The sequence below is a fragment of the Canis aureus genome, chromosome 16, assembly GCF_053574225.1.
Source record: "Canis aureus isolate CA01 chromosome 16, VMU_Caureus_v.1.0, whole genome shotgun sequence".
NCBI classification, from domain to species: Eukaryota; Metazoa; Chordata; class Mammalia; order Carnivora; family Canidae; genus Canis; species Canis aureus.
In genome coordinates this window covers 2,323,304-2,343,830 of record NC_135626.1, presented here as the reverse complement: position 1 = coordinate 2,343,830, position 20,527 = coordinate 2,323,304, and the positions used below count along the sequence as shown (strand labels likewise).

Below are 20,527 nucleotides of genomic sequence, written 5' to 3'. Positions count from 1 at the left end.
CAGTTTGTCACTTCATCTGCTCCAGGGTATTGTTTCAGGAAATAGGAAGAAGCAGAGAGATTTTTAGCAACAGGAAGAAATTCCTCAAAAACCCGTTTGTTCCCTCCCTCCGTCCATTTCAGCCTGAGACTCATCTTCCGTATTCACTGTATGCTAAAGCCAAAGACTGGCTCCTAAGTGGGTCTGATTGCTGAACCCAAGGACCTCGAGGTCCGATAAGGGGAGATGGAGTCAGAAAAAACTATTCCAACCCAGCATGACTTGTGGGGGGCAGGGTGGGCAGTGCAAGAGATGGTGGGAGTGCATAGAAGGGTGGTCAATGCACTCTGTGGGGTGGGGAATCCGGGAAGGAGAGTGACATCAGTTGAGTCAGCCAAGCAAGGTATTAGGGGCTAAACTGTGTCCCCCAGGAATTCATATTAAAGTCTTAACCCCCAGTACCTCAGAATGTGACTGCATTTAGAGGTAGGGTCTCTGAGGAGGTAATTAAGGTAAAATGAGGTCATATGAGTAGACCTTAATCCAGTATGACTGATGTCCTTACAAAAAGAGGAAATTAGGACACAGGCACTTACAAAGGGAAGGTGATGTGAAGACACAGGGAGAAGATGGCTGTTCACATGCCAAGGAGAGAGAATATATCCTTCCTTTAACATTGCCAATACCACAATCTTGGACTTCTAGCTGCCAGAAATGTAAAAAAAAAAAAAAAAAACCAACCAACAAACAAACAAAAAACACCCCACTAAACTAAATCTCTACTGACTCAGCCATCCAGTCTGAGGTACTATGTAACGGCAGCCCGAGGTATGTGTGGGCAGTTGCCAGTGCTTGGTGGCTATGGGCTGCCCTGGTGGGGGCAGGGGGCAGGGGGCAAGACTAGAGAGGGAGCCTGCATCAGAAGTTGGGGGACTAAAAAAAAAAAAAAAAAAAAAAAAAAAGAAGTTGGGGGACTGTGCAACCCAGGCTCAAGATTTTAGATTTTTCCTAAAGGCCATGCAGTCCATGGAAATTTTTAAGCCAGAGAGAAGGAGGTCTCTAACTACAGGCACCCAAAAAAGAAAGGGAAAAAAACCTAACAAGACCATGACAGACAGAACAAACAAATCTTAGAAGTGGCCCCCTGAGGCCTCTGGCTCATGGAAACGGGCCGTGCGGCAGACCACGCAGCAGAGGGAAGCACACAGGCTTTGAAGCCAAACAGATCTGGATTTGGATTTTTAGCTTCACTATTTTGTTCATGCTTTCATCAATTCACTCATCTAGCAAATATTTACTGAACACCTACTATGTGTTTCAGGCACTGGGGATGCATCAGTGATCCAAATACAAGGCCCATGTCCTCCCAGAGCCGCCATCCTGCCAGACAAAATGAACAAATACATCACTAAATATGAACATGTCAGGTGGATGATAAGAGCTGTGGACAGAAGTAAAGCAGGGAAAAGGACAGAGGGAGGGACTATTAGATGGGGTGGTTAGGAAAGCGACGTTGAAGCAAATGCCTGGAGGAAGGAGTCAAGCAAAAACCTGGGCAAGAGCACACACTCTCAGTGGTGGAAAAAGCAGGGGCGAAGGCTTGGCAGATGTGTCAGATAGACTTACAGCTGCTTCCCAAGCCCTTCCAGATCCAGAGGCCGCAGTTACTGGACTTTGGTGCTTTGACCATAGTGTCTTCAGGAGTCATAGGGACGTAGGTCTGACCAGGTAGGCTGAGGAGTGGATGGCAGAGGGAACGGAGAACACAGCTCCGGCCAACTCTTGTGAGAAGTTTTGCTTCAAAGATCAGGTGAATCGGGTGGTGTCTGGAGGGGGTGTCTTCATGAGAAGGTTCCTTCCGGGGGACATCAAATGTGTTAGTGTGATAATGTGATGGAGTGAGTGGAGGGGGATACTGATGGTCCAGGAAGGAGAGGTATTAACTACACAGGTCAGATCCTTGCTGGTGAGAGGGGGAGGTTCTGGAGCATTTCCATGTAGGCTCCGGCCTCACCAGGCAGCAGAGAATGTGGAGAGCAAGTGAATACCTTGGTGAATACAGAGTGGGGAGACTGGAGTGTGTCCATCTAGTCTCATGGTGCACTGGTACTGACTCAAGAGCAGATGGTCAAATTTAAGGTGTTTTGGTGAGCTGGTAATTAAATCATTGGCTGTTTGAAACAGGCTATAGTGGGAACATTTACACTATGGGAATTGGCAAGTGCTACAAATCAGGGCCTTCTTATCCAGACAGCCAGTTGCTGAGTATTTTCTAACACATCCAATCCAAAGAGGTGGTTGTCTTCTGATCATCTCATGCTCTCAGTGAAACAAGAAGGTGAAGTGGTAGGATAGGAGCAGGAAGAGGGAGGAAGGGAGCTGGAGATCTGAGGAGAAAGATAAAAATAAACAACAGGAAACTTCCCAGGCTGTCCCACAGTACTGAGAGCCCTCTTCCTGGCCACGTGCCCCCGGGCAATTTGCTTGGCCACTTTGAGCCTCAGTTTGTACATATGTAAATGTGGAGTCCCCTTTTCAAGGTTATTGGGAGCATGAAGTGAGGTAAAATAAAGCATAATAAGCATCTGCCCCGGAAGAGACAGTGGACCGGCTGAATGGCCTGTGATCTGGTCTCAGGTTTGCAGAGGAAAGAAAAGTTCTTGCTTTAGTCACCGTAGGAGGTGGCTGACACCTCCTGTCCACTCCCAGCTGACCTCCTCTGTGGACTGGGAGTCCAGCTTCAGGCTTGGAACATATTACCCCAACTTCCCCTGATCTACATATTTATCACAATACAGCAACTGCATAATTTAAATTGGGTGTTAAAAAATATTCCAATGTGTTATGTGATTTTGCATTCCTGGGTGAAGAAAAATTGCTGCAAGAAGGTGGTTAATTATTTCAAAAGACAAATTCCATGCAATAAAATAAAAATAGACTCTGTCCAGAGGGAAGTGAGAAAAAAAGGGGGGGAGAAATGAGGAATGGTCCTCTGTAAATAGAATGTGGATGTTTCCTCAAGTAGTGAGTGAGTAGATGGGACAGAGATGGGCTCTAGGCACCTATCACATGGCCAGGAGAGGAGAGGACAAGGGGTAGTGGGGAGACCAGTGAGGAGGCTGTGATTGCTTGGGACATGATGGAGCCCTAGGCAAGGGGAGGGTGGGGTGATGGAGTGAAGCGGTGAGGTCTGAGAGAAAGTGTTGACAGACATTGGTTAAATGTGGAGCACAGAGGTGAGGACTTTTTATTTAAGTGAGGGGTGGACAGTGGTGCCTCTTGCTGGAGTTCTTAATGAAGTCCAATAAAGGGACACTCTCTTCTCCATCTGAGTCCTGATTAATTGAAGAAATAGGACCAAGGGTAATGAGGCCAAATGTCACCTTAGCTCCTGGTAAAGGCTAGATGAGGGGGCATAGCTTTGGGTGGAAGCCACATAGGCCTGTAAGCTGAACCCCCATATAAGGTCCATGTGCCTCTTGGGAAGTGCTGACCTGGGGAACCTGCCCAGGAGGTTCTGGTAGCCAGAGGAGCACACCAGAATTTCCGTTCCCTGAAGGGAGCTTGCTCCCAGGGATAAAAGGAAAGCACCAAGCCCAGTTTATTCTTCCTACATGAATCAATCACAATACTCACTCTGCCTCCTCTGGGGCGGAAGAGTGGAGGGAGGAAGAGAAAGTGAAGTTATACCCACTAAGCCACGTGAAAGGTGATATCGGGCATTATCCCCAAACCCCTGCACAGAAATGGGGCAGCAGAGGATGAGCAGATTCCAAGAGTGATGGACTCGGGGCTGGCTGGGGAGACCCAGTGCCGTGCGACCTGCTCATTTGCAATCAGACACATCAATCCAGATGTGCAAGGGCATGTGTGCCCAGGATGGTGAGTTTCCCCTCACTTGCCTTCTCGAGTGATTTCTTGAGCAGGAGAGGAAAGGGGACTTTAGGACAAGTGCCAAGAACTTTGCAGAAATCTTCCTTGCTCATCCTGTACAAATCTGTGAAGCCTTCTGGGTCTCCTCCGTGCCGAGTGGCACTGAGGCCAGCTCTGCGCTGCTGGCCCTTCAGCTCCTGGCTCTGGTTCTTCTCTGGCCCCCTCTCATGGCACAGAAGACTCTCCGGGGGTGTGCTGAGTGCAGAAAGCAAGTTGACCATCAGCAGAGAGGGCAAGGTGAGTCCTTCTTTCTAGGGCAGCATAAAGATTCCATCTGGGCACAGACCTGCCTGCTCTCCCTGCAGGTTGGGGTGGGGGCTCGTGCTCCAGTGTCTTCTCCAACTCTCGACATGGCCTCTGTCAGGTGACATGTGGCCTCAGCCAGGGGACTTCATTCAGCACTTCTTCAGGGCATGATTGTTGTACGGCATGTGACAAGTCATGTGTGCTGATGTAATGACTCTGGAGAAATTGTTTTTATGAGAGATGACAGGAGCTGCGAGCCAGCTGGCCCGGGAGGGTGCAGAACCCTTATAGGGGAGTACTGCTCCCTTATTAAGGAAAACACCCTTGTGGGTCAGTTTGGTCAGGCCATGAAGAGTTGGTGGCTCTGCCCATAAGGAGGGAGGTCCTAGCTGTCCAGGGGCACTTAGAGGGAGGGGGTCTGGAAGAGAAGAGTCTAGAGAGGGCACCACTGTGACCCAGGAGGCTGAACAAAGCAACTCCCCATGGTGGGAAAGTCTGACACCTGCTAGCAGGGACCATAACTGACTTCCATGCAAAGCTGCTTGCCATCGTACTCAGCAGCAAGTTGTATGGGTAGTTCTTTGCGGAATGAGGAAGAAGGATGGCAGTGCCAGTGTGCCATGCTGTGCCCACAGCCTGGAAAGCAGTGGCCTGAGAGGGAGCTGCGTATCAGAGAAACAGGCTGCAGTGTGGCCTTGAGACAACCCCTCTCCCAAATAAAGCAAGTGACAAAGTGCCCTTTAGGGGCAGGGTTAATGTGGGAGCACACCAGGGAGGGGACTAGGTCCTGCTATTCATGGGATGAGAGTGGTCATTCTGTTTAAATATTGAGGTTAAGGGTGACCCCAGAGTTGTGACAGACCCGGAGGTCCATGGGCAGCACTAATGATGAGTTACACACTTGATGGTTTAGGTTCCTCTCCATGATGACATTTCTCCCACTCTTAGGTTTTCTATTTGACTTCTTGAGTGGGAGAGAAAGTTTGGGCATTTCAGCCAGTGCCCACAAGTACTGGGGAGTGGGCGAGTGGCTCACATGAATATCACATGTCACATTTGTGACATTGGGGAAAAGGTCCTATCTCACTGGCACGGGTGTAGATATAGGGTTGGACTGGTGGTGGACAGTGGACAGGTGCAACCGTCTCTGGGGCCAAGTGGCACTGCCTCCTCCAGCCCCTGTAGACTGGCAGTTGTAAGAGCCACAAAATCTCACTTGGCCCCACCGTGGGGCTCTATGGGCTGCACACCATAGGCCCACAAAGACGCAAACACAGCCTCTGCCCCCAGCAAGTGGGTTGGCAGGGTACAGATCCATGGGGAACGTACATGGTCTGTATTAAGAATTGCAAGAAGTCAGCTGGTGAGGAGTTTTGAGGCTGCCATCATGTATGGGCATATATAGTTCATCGTGCTTGGGGGTAGAGCAGCTGGGTATCTGTTGTGAGGCTGTTCAAGGGTGGATGTGGGGATCCCTGGGTGGCGCAGCGGTTTGGCGCCTGCCTCTGGCCCAGGGCGCGATCCTGGAAACCCGGGGTCGAATCCCACGTCGGGCTCCAGCTGCATGGAGCCTGCTTCTCCCTCTGCCTATGTCTCTGCCTCTCTCTCTCTCTCTCTCTGTGTGACTATCATGAATAATAAAAAAAAAAAAATTAAAAAAAAAAGGGTGGATGTGATATATTTGTGTTTGAAGGTAAGTGGGTGTCGGTGGTGGATACACCTGTATGCTTAAAGATACACATTTACATGTGTAATTGTGTGTGTGCACGTGTGCAAGCATCTATCAGAGCATGTGAGCACCGATTGGGAGGGTGGGCAAGTATTTGTTTTTGTTAAATGTGCGTGAGTATCCGCAAGTGTGAGTACGTGGAATGTAACCGGAGGATGCAGACATATGCATGTGTGTGTGTGTGTGTGCGTGTGTGCGTGTGTGTGTGTGTGTGTGTGCAGGTCCATGGTGACTGTGCATTACTCACCATGAGACCTTGGGCAAGTTACTTAACCCCTCTGTGCCTTAGTTTCCTCATGGGTAATATTGGGATCTTTAGTTGTGATGAGGATTCCACAAGATGGTTGATACAGACCTAGAAGAGGTCCTGGAATGTGCTAAAAGTCCATGTTTGCAATTGTTATTCCTAAGTGTGAATTTGTGTACGTGAGTATTCATGTGTGAGTGTGTGTGTGTGTGTGTGTGTGTGTGTGTCGCACCCTTGTGAAGGGGTGGGAGGCCCAGGTCTCAGGTAGGTGATTCCTGGCACAAGGAAATCCAAGACAGATGGGCAGGAGGCCCAGGGCCTGCAGTGGGGCATGAAGCCAAAGCCTGAGGCTAGACCCAGGCCCAGCTCCTCTCCCAAAAGCACTGAGCCCCTTCCCACTCTCTCCTGGGAAGATCAAGAACCTGAGCCAGACTGGGGTTCATAGGGACCTCCTGCCCTCCTGCCCCTATGGCTGGCCCAAAGAGCTGACAGGAGGTGGGGGCTGGGGACTGGCAAGCCAAGGGACCGATCCCCCCTGCTCTGCAACCTGACAGCTGTGGCCCAATTAAAATCAACAGTTCACAGGTGTTCCTGGTAATGACTCACACACAGAAAGCTCTGCTCCCTTTAGGGCTCTTCTAAAAAAATTTAGAGCTCTTTAAATTTTATTCACCTACAACATCAAACTCAGGGAGGAAGTCATAAAAGAGGATGGGGGAGGGGCCACTGCACACATGTGCGTGTGCGCACACACTTACTCACTTGTAGGCAGTTACGGACATAAACGAGCACACACATGCACACCCCTTTGCCATGCCAACACACACCCTCACACACACAGACCAAGCATCCACACACCCAGACACACGCTCAAACACACACACCATCCAAATCCATACCTACTGTCACACGCACCTCCCGAGTGACCCATACCTAACACCCACTCACATCTGCCCCAGCTGTGTCAGTGCTCTCTTGCTGCATAACAAATGACCACAAACTGTGGCTTAAAGCAGCACATATTGATTACCTCCCAGTGTCTGTGGTCGGGAGTCTGGCTGTGGTGTGGCTGGGTCCTCTGCTCCGGGACTCACAACTCTGCAGTCAAGGTGGCTGCTCGGCTGCATTCTTACCTGGAGCCTACTCTGGAGGGGATAATCCCCCCTCTAAACTCACTCAGGTTGTTGGCAGAATGCATTTCTTTTTGGCCTATGACTGAGGGCCTGGCTTTTGCTGGCTGGTGGCTAAAGGCGGCCTACAGTTCCTGGTCCCAGGGTCAACCTGAGTGTGGCCACTTACGTCAGCAAGCCAGCAAGGAGAATTTCTCTAGTCTGTGCTGGCCAGCCAAGACTGTGGGTACGTGCATGTGTATGTTGTGTGTATGGTACCTCATCACAGGAGTGACGTCCCATCACCTTTGCCATATTGTATTGGTTAGAAGGAAAGAAATGGTATAGATATGAATGTTGGCCACCCTTGGGTCTCTCTACACCTGCTCACGTGCATTTATCCACTCCTGGATGCACATACTCAAGGATCACACACCACATAAGCTCATTCACCAATCCTTTTGCCAACCCTCGTACACACACTCTGCAGTCTTCAGGCCACCCAGAAGGTTCTACAGAGTCTGGTCAGACAGGTGAGCACTTGACACTAAAATCACTCCAGTAGCCAAACACCCTCAGAAACCAAAGCAATCCCACTCACTGCCCAGCACCTGTTCCCAGCGTCACTGCCTCTTGTGGCCTTTCCTGATTTCCCAGCGCCTGGTCCCACTCAGCCCTACTCTCCACATGTTCGTATTCCAGGCATCTACATGGGCTTGGTCCCTGGACCGACACCCTTGAATCCTGGACTAGGTCCAACATCTGCCATCCCTCCCCCAGCCTTGGTCTTGCCATAACCTGGACCCTACCTGGTGTGACTGGCAATTCCCTTTAAGGCAACACTTTTTAAGGTCCCAACGCTCACACCATCCCTCCTAGCTTCAGGCCAGCACAGACTGGTTTTTGGGGTGCCTTTGCCAAGTTTATTCAATTGTCTGAAAATGTTGATTAACAATGCATAGCCCTATGGCACAGCACCGGAGGCTGCTCCAAAGGCTGGCATGGTGAGGAGGACATGGCAGAGGCTTGGAGCCAAGGGGCCTGGGCAAATCTCTTCTTCTCTCTGAGCCTCCACCCTCCTGCTTACAAAATGTGAATAAGAATTTTGTCTTATCAGTATCAACTAGAGCTAAGCCTACACCTATCCTTTAAAAAAATTTTTTTTAAAGACTATTTATTCATGAGAGACACAGAGAAAGAGAGGCAGAGACACAGGCAGAGGGAGAAGCAGGCTCCATGCAGGGAGCCCGACGTGGGACTCGATCCCGGGACTCCAGGATCACGCCCTGAGCCAAAGGCACATGCTCAACCGCTGAGCCACCCAGGTGTCCCAGGCCTACACCTATGCTATGACCAATTATTCTACTCCTAAGTATATATACCACAGAAATGTGTACACATGTCCATCAAACCACAATTATAGAATGTTCATAGCAGAGCTATTCATAACAGCCCCAAAATGGAAACCACACAAATGTTCATCAGAATAGAATGGATTCTCTCTCTCCTCTTCCTTCTTTCTCTCGATATATGTACATAAACACACACATTTTTTCAATGCAAGGACATTCTCTTACATACCTTTTTCCTATAAAGAAATCGAATCCTGATTGAACATGGACCGTAGAGGAGAGGAAAAGAAAGAAAGAAAAGAATGCAGTGGATACACATATTGTGCACACACAAAACATCAAAGGAAAAAACAGGCCACAATCGCAGGCACCAGCATGTGTGAAACTCATAATATTGAACCAAGGAAGCCTGACACAAAGGTGGACATACTTTGTGACTCCACTTGTAGGAAGTTCAAAAAGGAGCAAAACCAATCTGCAGTGTTAGAAGTCTGGGCAGTGGCTGCCCCGGGCAGAGATGATACCTGGAAAGGGGAACACAAGAGGTGCAGGCTATGAGGGTGAAAAGCCGCTGAGCCGGACACTTCTTATTCTGTGTGTGTATGTTACCTCCGACGACAACAACAACAAAAACTTTAAAATAGCAGAAGATTGGGACACTTGGGTGGCTCAGTGATTGAGTGATTGAGCGTCTGCCTTCAGGTCAGAGCGTGATCATGGGGTCCTGGGATCAAGTCCTGCTTCTCCCTCTACCTATGTCTCTGCCTCTCTCTCTGTGTCTCTTATGAATAAATAAATAAAATCTTTAATAAAAAAACAACAGAAGACTGCCTAATACCTGATTTGCACCTGGTACCTAATAGCCACTCCCAGTAAGACTAGCTCTTCTTTCTCCTTTCTGAAGAGCCTTCTTCTTCGTGAGGGGCACAAGAAAACCAGAATATTCTGTCTTCTATTAGTATTACACTCACACCAAGCAGTGAGTCTCTATCTTGTGTCTCTATCCCCAGACACACTCCTTTTTTTGTTTTTTGATTTTTTATTTATTTATGATAGTCACACAGAGAGAGAGAGAGAGAGAGGCAGAGACACAGGCAGAGGGAGAAGCAGGCTCCATGCACTGGGAGCCCGACGTGGGATTCGATCCCGGGTCTCCAGGATCGCGCCCTGGGCCAAAGGCAGGCGCTAAACCACTGCGCCACCCAGGGATCCCCCCAGACACACTCCTGAAGCATCTTCGGTGTATTCTAAACATTTTTCACAAGCTTTGACTTTTCCTGAGCCTTCAAACCTTTAAACCTGCATTTCAACCCTCTCTTGCTCCTCTGGATCCTTCTTAATTATGCTCCTCCTTCCATCTTGGCTGAGCTGGGTAGCGTACCCAGGGTGTTCCAACTGATGTCTCCTGCTGCTCCTCCCTTCCTGGTCGGTCCCTTGGCCCCTTGTGGTTGGATTGTCAGAATTTCCTCTCTGCTCTCTCATTCTTCAACTTAATAACCAGCGTCAGCCTTCCTGTGAATTGACATCCATTCTCCAAAGGAAGTGGAAGCCCAGGGAACAATCTGATCCAGGTGCTGCCAGGGTACCGGGACAGCTGGGAACACGCGGGCATCCTACTTGCATGAGGACTCACCAGGCCTCCAGGGATATAACCTGGTAATGACTTTGGAACTGACAGGTGGGCCCAGGTAAACCAGGACTCACACTCTCAAATTCAAAACAGGAATTTTAATCTGTTAATCTCAGAGGCTGTCTGAGTCCTGCTCTGTGGAAGAGGAGATTGGCAGTCCTTGGTTTCTGAGGCTGGGTGACAATGACAATGAGAAGGAGCTAAGGTCAACCTGATATTGAACAGGAGTTGGAAAACTTTCTCTGCAGAGGGCAAAAATAGTAAATAGTTTAGGCTTTGCAGGCAAGACGATACATAAATGAATGAGCAGGTTGTGTTCAAATAAACTATGTTTACAAGATAGGCATAGTTGCGGACCTCTGATATAGAAGATTGTCCATCCTTTGAGAAATTTCCTTGAGTCCCTTGGCCAAGGTAGCTATGCAAACATCAGGCTCTGAGTCTCTGGGCAAGATTAACAGAATTGTACCAACTGCTCTGAAATGAGAATTGATCTCAGGCCCTCTCCCGTCTTCAGCCACCCTGGACAGGGACTCAGGTAGATTCCAAGTGTGACTACTTCATTCCCATCACCCTCCACAATGATGAATGGGCCCCACAACACCAGGACCGGACAGGATCCATCCCAACTATTTCCTGTCACTTATTCCCCACTGCTTGTCTGCATTTGGCACCTCTTTTGCCTGCTTTGTTAGCCTTAATGCAGGTCCTCATCCCACTTCCCTCCTGGAAAACTGTAGTGGCCTCCACTGGTCTCCCTGACTCCTCCATCCTTCCTCTGCATCACTAGGGGAATAATCTCACCTAACTCCAATCATGCTATGCCTCCAGAACCTTCCATGGCTTTCCATGGCCTGTTTACAGAACCCACATTCCTTAACGTAGTACAGTGAACATTACTATTTGGCTGCCCAGCCTCTTCCCATTTTGGGGGCTCCTGTCCTTTTTCTGGAAACTTCTTAATCTCTCATCTCCAACACACATGCACATGTGTGCATTTCATCCAAGGATTCTGGCAGTAGTGTTGATCAACAAGACCCTTCCCCGAGCCACAGTCGATTGGTCCAGGTGTGGGCAAATGACTCAAGTTGGATCAATCAGAGGCCCTGCCTGGGATTTTGGACCTGGAGCTGAAATGAAAGGTCAGGCTCTTTGGATGGCTGAACCTTAAGACATGTAATCCTAAGAGCCTTGTTGGCCATGGCCTGCTGTGAGCCAGGAGAAGAAAAGGCCAGGCGTCGGAGGAAGGAAAACAGACTAGAAGCATAGAGGGAAGCTGGGTAGTGAGCGTTCCCTGGGCTGGCTATTGGAGATGTCAGGCCCAGGTTCTGTCTGCACCCAACTCTTGCCCTCAGGGAGCCAGCAGGGCCCTCCAACCCTCCCTCTCTTGGGCTAGTCTCCTAGGGATGCCCTCTGTTACTAGGAGCCAGGAGTGACATTCCATATATCATAATTGGGTCATGCAACCCTGACAATCAGGGGCATTGTCCCTGGAGTACAGTCCCAAGGTCATCTGGTATTCAGGACGTTCACTTTTTAATTGCTTGAGGATGGAGAGATCCAGCAGTTCCAGGGAAGAGCAAGGGTGGCCTGGTATCAGAGATGGTAGGGGTTGCTGTCCAGGGATTTGGGCCAGCAACTATTTACCAACCAAAGAGAAGTGTTATAATATCTAAAGTAGATGCCAGCCTGAAATAAGCCAAGGCTGCCAGCAGAGCTGACCAAACTGATACAACCAAAGTGAACCTTCACACTCAGACTCCACCTGTCTTAGCCAGCTCAAGTGGCCACATAGGCCAAGTGGCTTCAACAACAGAAATTCATTTTCTTGCACCAGTTCTGGAGGCTGGGATCAAGGTGCCAGTTGATTTGGTTCCTGGTGAGAGCCTCTTCCTGGTTTGTAGTTGGCCTTCCTACTGTGTCCTCACATGACTAGGGGAGAGAAAGACACTGCAAGCTCACTGGGGTCTCCTTATAAGGACACTAATCCCATCAGAAGGGCCTCACCCTCATGACCTCGTATAATCTTAATCATCTCCCAAAGACCCCACCTCCAAACACCACACTGCGGCTTAGTGGTTCAACATGTGGATATTAAGAGGACGCCAACATTCAGTCCATAACACCACCTTACTATCAACATTCACTCAACAAACATTTATGGCATGCCAACTCTGTGCCAGGCGCTGGGGATCAGTAGTGTTAAAGACAGCGCTGCCTCTGCCCTCTTACACCCTAGTAGGTTATGCTAGTCTAGGGACGATCTCCCAGGGCACCCTCTGGAATTCCTGGCATTCCTTCTGGAATGCCCTTGCCCTGCTTCTCTGACCTCATACCAGCCTCCAGCTGTCCTCTTCACAGAAGACCTCTCGAAATCTCCAGTCTTGGGGCCCCTGTGTGGCTCAGTCAGTTAAGCGTCTGCCTTCAGCTTGGTTCATGATCCCAGGGTTCTGGGATCGAGCTCTGCATCAGGCTCCTTGCTCAGTAGGAGCCTGCTTCTCCCTTCTTTGCCACTCCCATTAGTTGTGTGAACTCTCTGTTAAATAAAGTCTTAAAAAAAAAAAAAACCCACCTCCAGTATACATGGGCTCCCTTCCTCTGCCCCTTTTATTACAAGCTCTCTTCATGCTGCTGTCCCTTAATCTCCTGGAATCCACCTCATGTTCACATTTTTTAAAAAGATTATTTATTTATTTATTTATTTATTTATTTATTTATTTATTTATTCATGACAGAGAGAGAGAGAGGCAGAGACACAGGCAGAGGGAGAAGCAGGCTCCATGCAAGGAGCCCAACGCGGGACTCAATCCCAGGACACCAGGATCACATCCTAGGCCAAAGGCAGCGCTAAACCGCTGAGCCACCTGGGCTGCCCTCATGTTCACATTCTTTGTGTCCTTCTCCCATCTCCCATACCCCCCAAACACACAACAGCTGATGGCTTTCAGAGGACAGGGACGGGGTCAGAGTTGTCTCTGTGCTGCCCAGCAGCAGTTATCCCTGAGTGCTGCACATAGTAGGGGCTTTAACTGGCCTTCTCATTGATCGCTGATCATCCACTTTTATTCTGCAGATATGCTCTGCTGATGGACTTGGTAAGGAGTGAATGGAATGCCAATAATTCCACAAAGCCACGCTGATTACATTCCCCCTCCCCGCACCAGGCCCGGAGCTTTTCACTGCTTTCTCCCATCTATTTCCTATTGGACAAAGGTCAAGCCCCTTAACATTAAGGGCTAATAAGTTGCTACCTGCTCCGGGCCCTGCTTACATCTCCAGCTTACCTGGAAGCTCCAATCATCCCGAACCACTAGCTCTTGCTCTCCTCTCTTGCCGCTGGGCTTTTGCACATGCTATTCTGTCTACCTGCCTCAATCTCCCCAGTATTCCTCCTCTTTCTCTTGGCTAATACTAGCTTACTCCAGGAAGTCATTCATGATCTGTCTACCCCGATTCCCAAAGCCTGGTCCAGTGCTCCCCTACACACCCTCGTAGGACCCCGTCCTTCCCTTGTCGTAACATTTATCATTGTCATTACCTATTAAATCGTTTACCTCTCGTAAGATCTATGTGGGCAGTAACTACCTTGCTCAGCCGAACGTGGTACCCAAGGACCTAACAGAGTGCCTAGAACCTTGCTTTTCAATGTGTGATCCTCAGACCAGGAGCATCACCATTATCCAGATGCTTGTTAGAAACGCAGCTCTAGGGGATCCCTGGGTGGCTCAGCGGTTTGGCGCCTGCCTTTGGCCCAGGGCGCGATCCTGGAGTCCCAGGATTGAGTCCCGCATCGGGCTCCTGGTATGGAGCCTGCTTCTCCCTCTGCCTGTGTCTCTGCCCCTCTCTCTCTCTGTGTGTCTATCATAAATAAATAAATAAATAAATAAATAAATAAATAAATAAATAATAAATAAATAAATAAATAATAAATAAATAAATAAATCTTAAAAAAAAAAAAGAAATGCAGCTCTGGGGGTGCCTGGATAGCTCAGCTGGTTAAGTGTCCGACTCCAGGTCAGGTCATGATCTCGGGGTCGTGAGAACGAGCCCTACATGGGGCTCTATGCTGGGTGTGGCGCCTGCTTCAGATTCTTTCTCTCTCTCTCCTCTTGCCCTCCCCACCCCCCACTTTTGTGGGCGCTCTTTTTCATGCTCTCTCTCAAGAAAAAGAAAAGAAGAAATGCAGCTCTAGCACTCCTGCCCCACCCCCTGACCTAGCCTACCTATTTTCTATATTTGAACAAATCCTAGGGAACTCATGTGCGCATAAAAGTCTGGGAAGTACTTATTCGGGTCAGTGGTTCTCAGACATTGGTAGCTCCTGGAGAATTGTTTAAACTATTGAGGGCTGGGCCCCCTCTCCCCGAGAGTGTGAGGTACTTGATCTGAGGTGGCGCATGCACATCTGGAGTGGTTAAAGCTCTCCATGTGACCCTAAGGTACAGCAGAGCTTAAGAACCCCTGGTCTGCTCAGTAAATCCCACTTGAACAAATGAGCCGAGGTCTATTGAGCATTTCATATAATCCTCACAGCAACCCCGCGAGGTATGAAATAATACTGTCTCCATTTCACAGATGAGGAAGGTGAGGCTGCCAAAGAAGAATCACCAAAAGCAGTTGGCAGAGTCCACAGCTCCCGATCTTTGGCCTGCTCCAAGCTGTCTCCCGGGACAGGGACAAGGACCTTCCTTGGGAATGGGACTTGGCTCCAATCCTGGCTCTCCCTCCACGAGCAGGCAGCAGCCCCTGTAGGCACATGGGAAAACAAGCCTCCTGGGGCACTAGGAGGCAAAAACACACATAAATAAAACTTGAACCCCAGTGCCCGCTGCGAAGATTAGGCATATATTTATAAAAATCACCAGAGCCACTGTTCCTCGGTTTCGTGTTTCATTTACGGCGAACACAAATAGCTTCAGCACGAATATCTGGGATCAAAACAGAGCTGCAGGTTCCGGAGCATCTGTGCTATAGGAGGTGCAGTATGCGCTGAGATAATTTTAGCCAAATGTGTTATAAACAAGATCTGCAGAACTGCGCGGCGGGCTGAGTTTTGAAAACTTAGGATTCTAAATGTATAAATTGTTTGGAACATTTAACATCTAGTCATTAAGCAGTCACCCCCTTGCCCTCCGTTTTCAGCGAGAAGCTTGCCGCACGGCAGCCTCCAGCTGACACCCCCTTCCCCAGTATTAAATAGGGACCACTAGACTGTGATGTACACACACGCGCGCGCACGCGCGCACATAGACACACGCACACAGGCACATGCACACACACACCAGCTGGTCCAGACCATTCCTTGGAAGGCAGAAGCAGCGCCAAAGCAAAACATCCATTCACCGCTGTGCTGCAAAGACCCTTTCTCAGACACGGAGGCCTCTTTTTCTATTGAATTTTTAAAACCAGTCTTACACCTTGTGTTCCAAACAGCCTCCTAGGATGGGGGGGGGGGGGGGAGGCAGGGAGGGAAGGAGGTAGGCATTGGGATGTTTATACCTATCATGTAGTCTGTACTACTTTGACCCAGGAAGGATACTGTTCCCTCTTTACGAAGGATAAAACTGAGGCTGAGAGAATTGACATGCCCAAATCAGAGAGCTGTCAGGAAGCAAAGCTGGGATTTCAACAGAAGGGGAAATTGTCTAAATGGCAGCCATATGGCAGACAGGGAGTCTTGATACCCATTTGAGTTGTTTCTTTTAGAATACCTGAAATCCTTCTTTACCCTGTTAAACAATCCCTTTTGAATCACAGCACCATGTGTACATGGCAGCAAATCAAATGGTACAGAAAAGGTTGTGATCAAAAGCAAGTCTTTCACTCCTTCCTACCCTCACTCCCACCTACCCCATCCCACCTGGAAAAAACAATTAAAAAAAAAATAGTGTGTCTTCCTAACTCTCTCTTAGTAACTCCATATCTCTAGCTAGTTTGTTTTTCTTTCGATTGCTTGGTTTACCATCTTTGTACAATATCAATTCCATGAACTGAAAGATGAGAATTTAGCTCATATAGTCTACCTCTTTTCTTCTTTTTCTCCCAACATGTGATGCTTAAATAATTATTTTTAAATCTCTTATTTGTTACCTTTGAAACTCTAAACAGTATGCAAATAACTTAAAGCCATTGTTTCTTGTTCACAACTCTTAAACTTTTTTTTTTTTAAGATTTTATTTATTCATAGAGATGCAGAGAGAGAGAGAGAGGCAGAGACCCAGGCAGAGGGAGAAGCAGGCTCCATGCAGAGAGCCCGACGTGGGACTCGATCCAGGGTCTCCAGGATCACACCCTGGGCCGAAGGCGGCGCTAAACCGCTGTGCCACCGGGGCTGCCCTCTTAAACTATTTTTTAAAGAATATTTCTTGACCCCACATTTTGCAGGTGAGGGTTTTGCACTTCTACCCTTTGCTTCTCCTTTCTGCCACTTACAATTTTATTTTCCCGCGGTCACTAGACATTTTCACTAGCATTTATAAACCACAACAAATACCTCTGTGCTTGGCCCATAGTTTGACTTTAAGGTCAAAGTCAAGAAATAGCATTTACATTAAGACTGTGTAAATATTCCTCATTGATGAGTCAAATAATAACAGTATTTCACTTCTCTTAAAATCAAATATCAGGACCCCTTAGGTCACTTAGTAGGAGACTTTTCCATACATCACAGTCAAATTGATTCTCTTTTCTTATGATCTATCAAACACTAAAAACATTGCCACATTTTAGTTTATTTTGTATTTGGACCATGACTTTCTTACAAATGTTTGCTTTTCCTGGAGTTTCTGGTTGCCTTTATTTTCTTTTTTACATTTTATTACATCTTCAATTTCTTTTCAAATTTTCTATTACTCCTCTAGTTTGTTGAATCCCCCACTTCCTCAGAAACTCCTCTTTCCAACTCACCCATTTACCTCCTCCCTTCTGGATAGGTTGCTTTCTAACCCTACAACCTCACTGTCATTCTATTGTTTTGGGATTGGACTCACCATTCCTAAGTCTCATGGTTTTTCTTTATGGGCTTACTTCCTTATTACTACTAGAATATATTTTCAAATAACCTCCTAAAAGGGAGTGTATGGAAAGTAAATTTTATGGATCACCACATGTCTAAAAATGTTCTCTCCCTCACATTTGACTGATAATAAGGATGGACATAGCCTCTAAATTGCAGACCATTTTCTTTCAGAATGTTTTTTTTGTTTTTTTGTTTTTTTTAAAGAATGTGGGCAGCCTCGGTGACAGTGTTTTGGCACCGCCTGCAGCCTGGGGTGTGATCCTGGAGACCTGGGATCGAGTCCCACATCGGGCTTCCTGCGTGGAGTCTGCTCCTCCCTCTGCCTGTGTCTCTGCCTCTCTCTGTGTGTCTATGAATAAATAAATAACATCTTAAAAAAAAAAAAAAAGAATGTTGGGGAATCCCTGGGTGGCTCAGCGTTTAGTGCCTGCCTTTGGCCCAGGGCGTGATCCTGGAGTCCTGGGATCGGGTCCCACGTCAGGCTCCCTGCATGGAGCCTGCTTCTCCCTCTGCCTGTGTCTCTGCCTCTCTCTCTCTCTCTCTGTATGTGTGTCTCTCATGAATAAATAAATAAAATCTTTAAAAAAAAAGAATGTTAAAAATATTTCTCTTTTATCTTTAGAACCCAGTGTTGCTGATGGGAGGGCTAGTGCTAATCTGATTCCATTCTTTTGTTGGTGTACTGCTTTTTCTCTCTGAAAATTTTTAGGATTTCTCCTTAACCTTAATATTTCACAAAGGTATACCTAGGTGCAAGTATTTTATCCATCGTACTGGGTATATACTGGGCCCTTTCAATGTAAAGATTGTTTGTGAAATTCTCTGCTGCTATTTCTTTGGCTATTTCCAACCCCCTCTGTTCTCTGTTCACTCTTTCTGAGGCTCAAAATGGTCCAGATTGAATTCATCCTTATAATACATACGTACCTATGTGTTTCAGGGTCTCTGGTGAATTTTTAAAATTATAGTCTTAATCCTACAGAATTATTTCTTGTCTTCTAGTTGTTCATTTGTTTCATGACAACTTGTCTTGGTTTTATGGCTATAGTATTTTATAAACTGATTATATTAGAGTATATGTTAAAATTCTCTTCTGTTTTCTAAATTAGTTCTATTTCTTCTCAGGTCAATTTTTCTATTTAGCTTGATCTCTTTAGAAAATTTCATGATGTTGATTCTCTTGATATGCTTGCTGCTCCTTGAGTGTCTGTTAATATTTATAAAAGGACTGTGTGTTTTCTCTGCTGTTTTATAAGATTAGTTTTTTATTAGGCCTCCCATGAACTGAAGATTTTAACTTTGTGCTCTACATAGGATAGGGGAAAAGATGTGACTGGCAAGACTTTGTTTTAAGGCAAGTATGCCAAGAGTCAGCCCCTAAATGTTAGAATAAAGAAACCTTCATTCTAGGTCACTAAAATGCATAGTAGGAGCCTTAGATTTCCCAGACAACTTTCTTAGTTTCTTTACAAAAGAACTCTGGTTTTTGGCCTGGGGTAAATGCTGCAGCCTGCTTCCTACACGAGGTAAAAGACAGGGCTGGAGAGATTGGAGAGACAAGCATGTAATCCCATGTACAGACCTGCAGGTAATGTGTTGCCCACTCTTTGCAGGTACAGAAACTAAAGCTCAGAGAGATTGCGTTGCTTGCTCAAGGTCACACAGTCAAAAGGGAACATTTCCCATGTAAGTTTCTAGGATTTAACAGAGCTGAGATCAGAGTGGAATCTGGAAGGAGAGACTCCAACTTAAGACAGAAGGACCCATAAAGGGAGGAAATATTTGCAAATCATATATCTGATCAAAGATTTGTATCCAGAAGATCCAAGAATGCTTACAACTCATTGGCAAAAAGACAAATAACTCAATTACAAATGGGCAAAGGATCTGAATAGACATTCTTCAAAGAATTTATACAATGGCCAATATGTGAATTATATTTCAATAGAGCTATTTTAAAAAGGAAGGAGAAAACAGATGGGAAATAAGGAAGGAATGAAACCAGAATATTATATTTTCATTCATGGTATGGTGACAAGATGGGGCAGGGAGGACCCATGCTTAAATAGGGGTAAAAGACAAATGGGACCTTCTCAGGAGTACAGAGGTGGGTGGCACAAGCAGGAGACTAGACTAAGAGGGCAAATCAGTGAGGTCTTTTAACAGTTACCCCTGATACTTTGGGTGGCTGCACCTGTCTTAAAGTGACACTTGCATTATAATGACATTCCCAACTCCCTCAACTGGAGCAGGGTGTGGTCCTCTCATGGAAAAGCTCCTCCCACCCTCACCCATTTCCACCCACCCCTGCCTTCCAAGAACAGGCTCTACTTATAATAATAGCTACATTAGTGGCAGGCAATTAGGATAAACTGTTTTAAAACATGTTTTTACTATAGAAAATTTCATGGTTGGGGATCCCTGGATGGCTCAGTGGTTTAACCCCTGCCTTTGGCCCAGGGCGTGATCTTGGAGACCCGGGATCAAGTCCCACATCAGGCTCCCGGCATGGAGCCTGCTTATCTCTCTGCCTGTGTCTCTGCCTCTCTCTCTCTCTCTCTCTCTCTCTCTGTGTGTGTGTCTTTCATGAATGAGTGAATAAATAAAATCTTAAAAAAAAAAAAAAGAAAGAAAGAAAATTTCATGGGCAGCCTGGGTGGCTCAGTGGTTGGGCGGCACATTCAGTACAGGGCCTGATCCTGGATACTTGGGATCTATTCCCACGTTGGGTTCCCTGCATGGAGCCTGCCTCTCCCTCTGCCTGTGTCTCTGCCTCTGTGTGTGTGTGTGTGTCTCTCATGAATGAATAGGTAAAATCTTTTAAAAAAAATAAAAGAAAAGAAAATTTCAAACGTGTACAAAAATAGGATAGTATAATGAACCCCCATGTGCTCATGTCTTAGCTTCAATGGCTATTGATGTTTTGTTAATCTTGTTTCATTTATGCACCCCACCACTACCATATGCTAAACTCTGTACTTATACATATGTTATTTTGTTGAATCATCACAACAAGCCCATGAACTAGGTCCTCTGATTATCCCACTTTTCAAACTAAGGCCCAGAGAGGTGAAGTTGCTTGCCCAAGGAAGTGGCAATGCTAGAATTCGAACCCAGGACCATCTGATTTCAGGCCCTGTGTTCTTATGCTATCCTTACTGAGGTGCTATAGAGGGGTAGAGAAGGATATCCCCATCCTCTCACCAGCAACCCTCAATCTCAATACCTGCCATCTGGGACCCATCTTGCAATAAGTGTTGACCCAGGGAGGCTAAGTGCTGTCA

The 20,527-nt window shown here is 47.1% G+C and overlaps 1 long non-coding RNA gene across 4 annotated transcripts in view; it reads left to right on the top strand.

Annotated features, from left to right (window-relative positions):
* The window catches only part of LOC144285223 (uncharacterized), a 77,451-nt gene that overhangs the window by 23,332 nt on the left and 33,592 nt on the right, over positions 1-20,527 (top strand). For 3 of the 4 annotated variants that reach the window (XR_013353576.1, XR_013353577.1, XR_013353578.1), the window contains 2 exons: positions 3,906-4,149; positions 14,801-15,087. The exons of the other annotated variant lie outside the window; for it this stretch is intronic. This is a non-coding gene — a long non-coding RNA (uncharacterized LOC144285223). Of the gene's footprint in view, positions 1-3,905; positions 4,150-14,800; positions 15,088-20,527 lie in introns of those variants that run through there. 4 annotated transcript variants of the gene reach the window in all.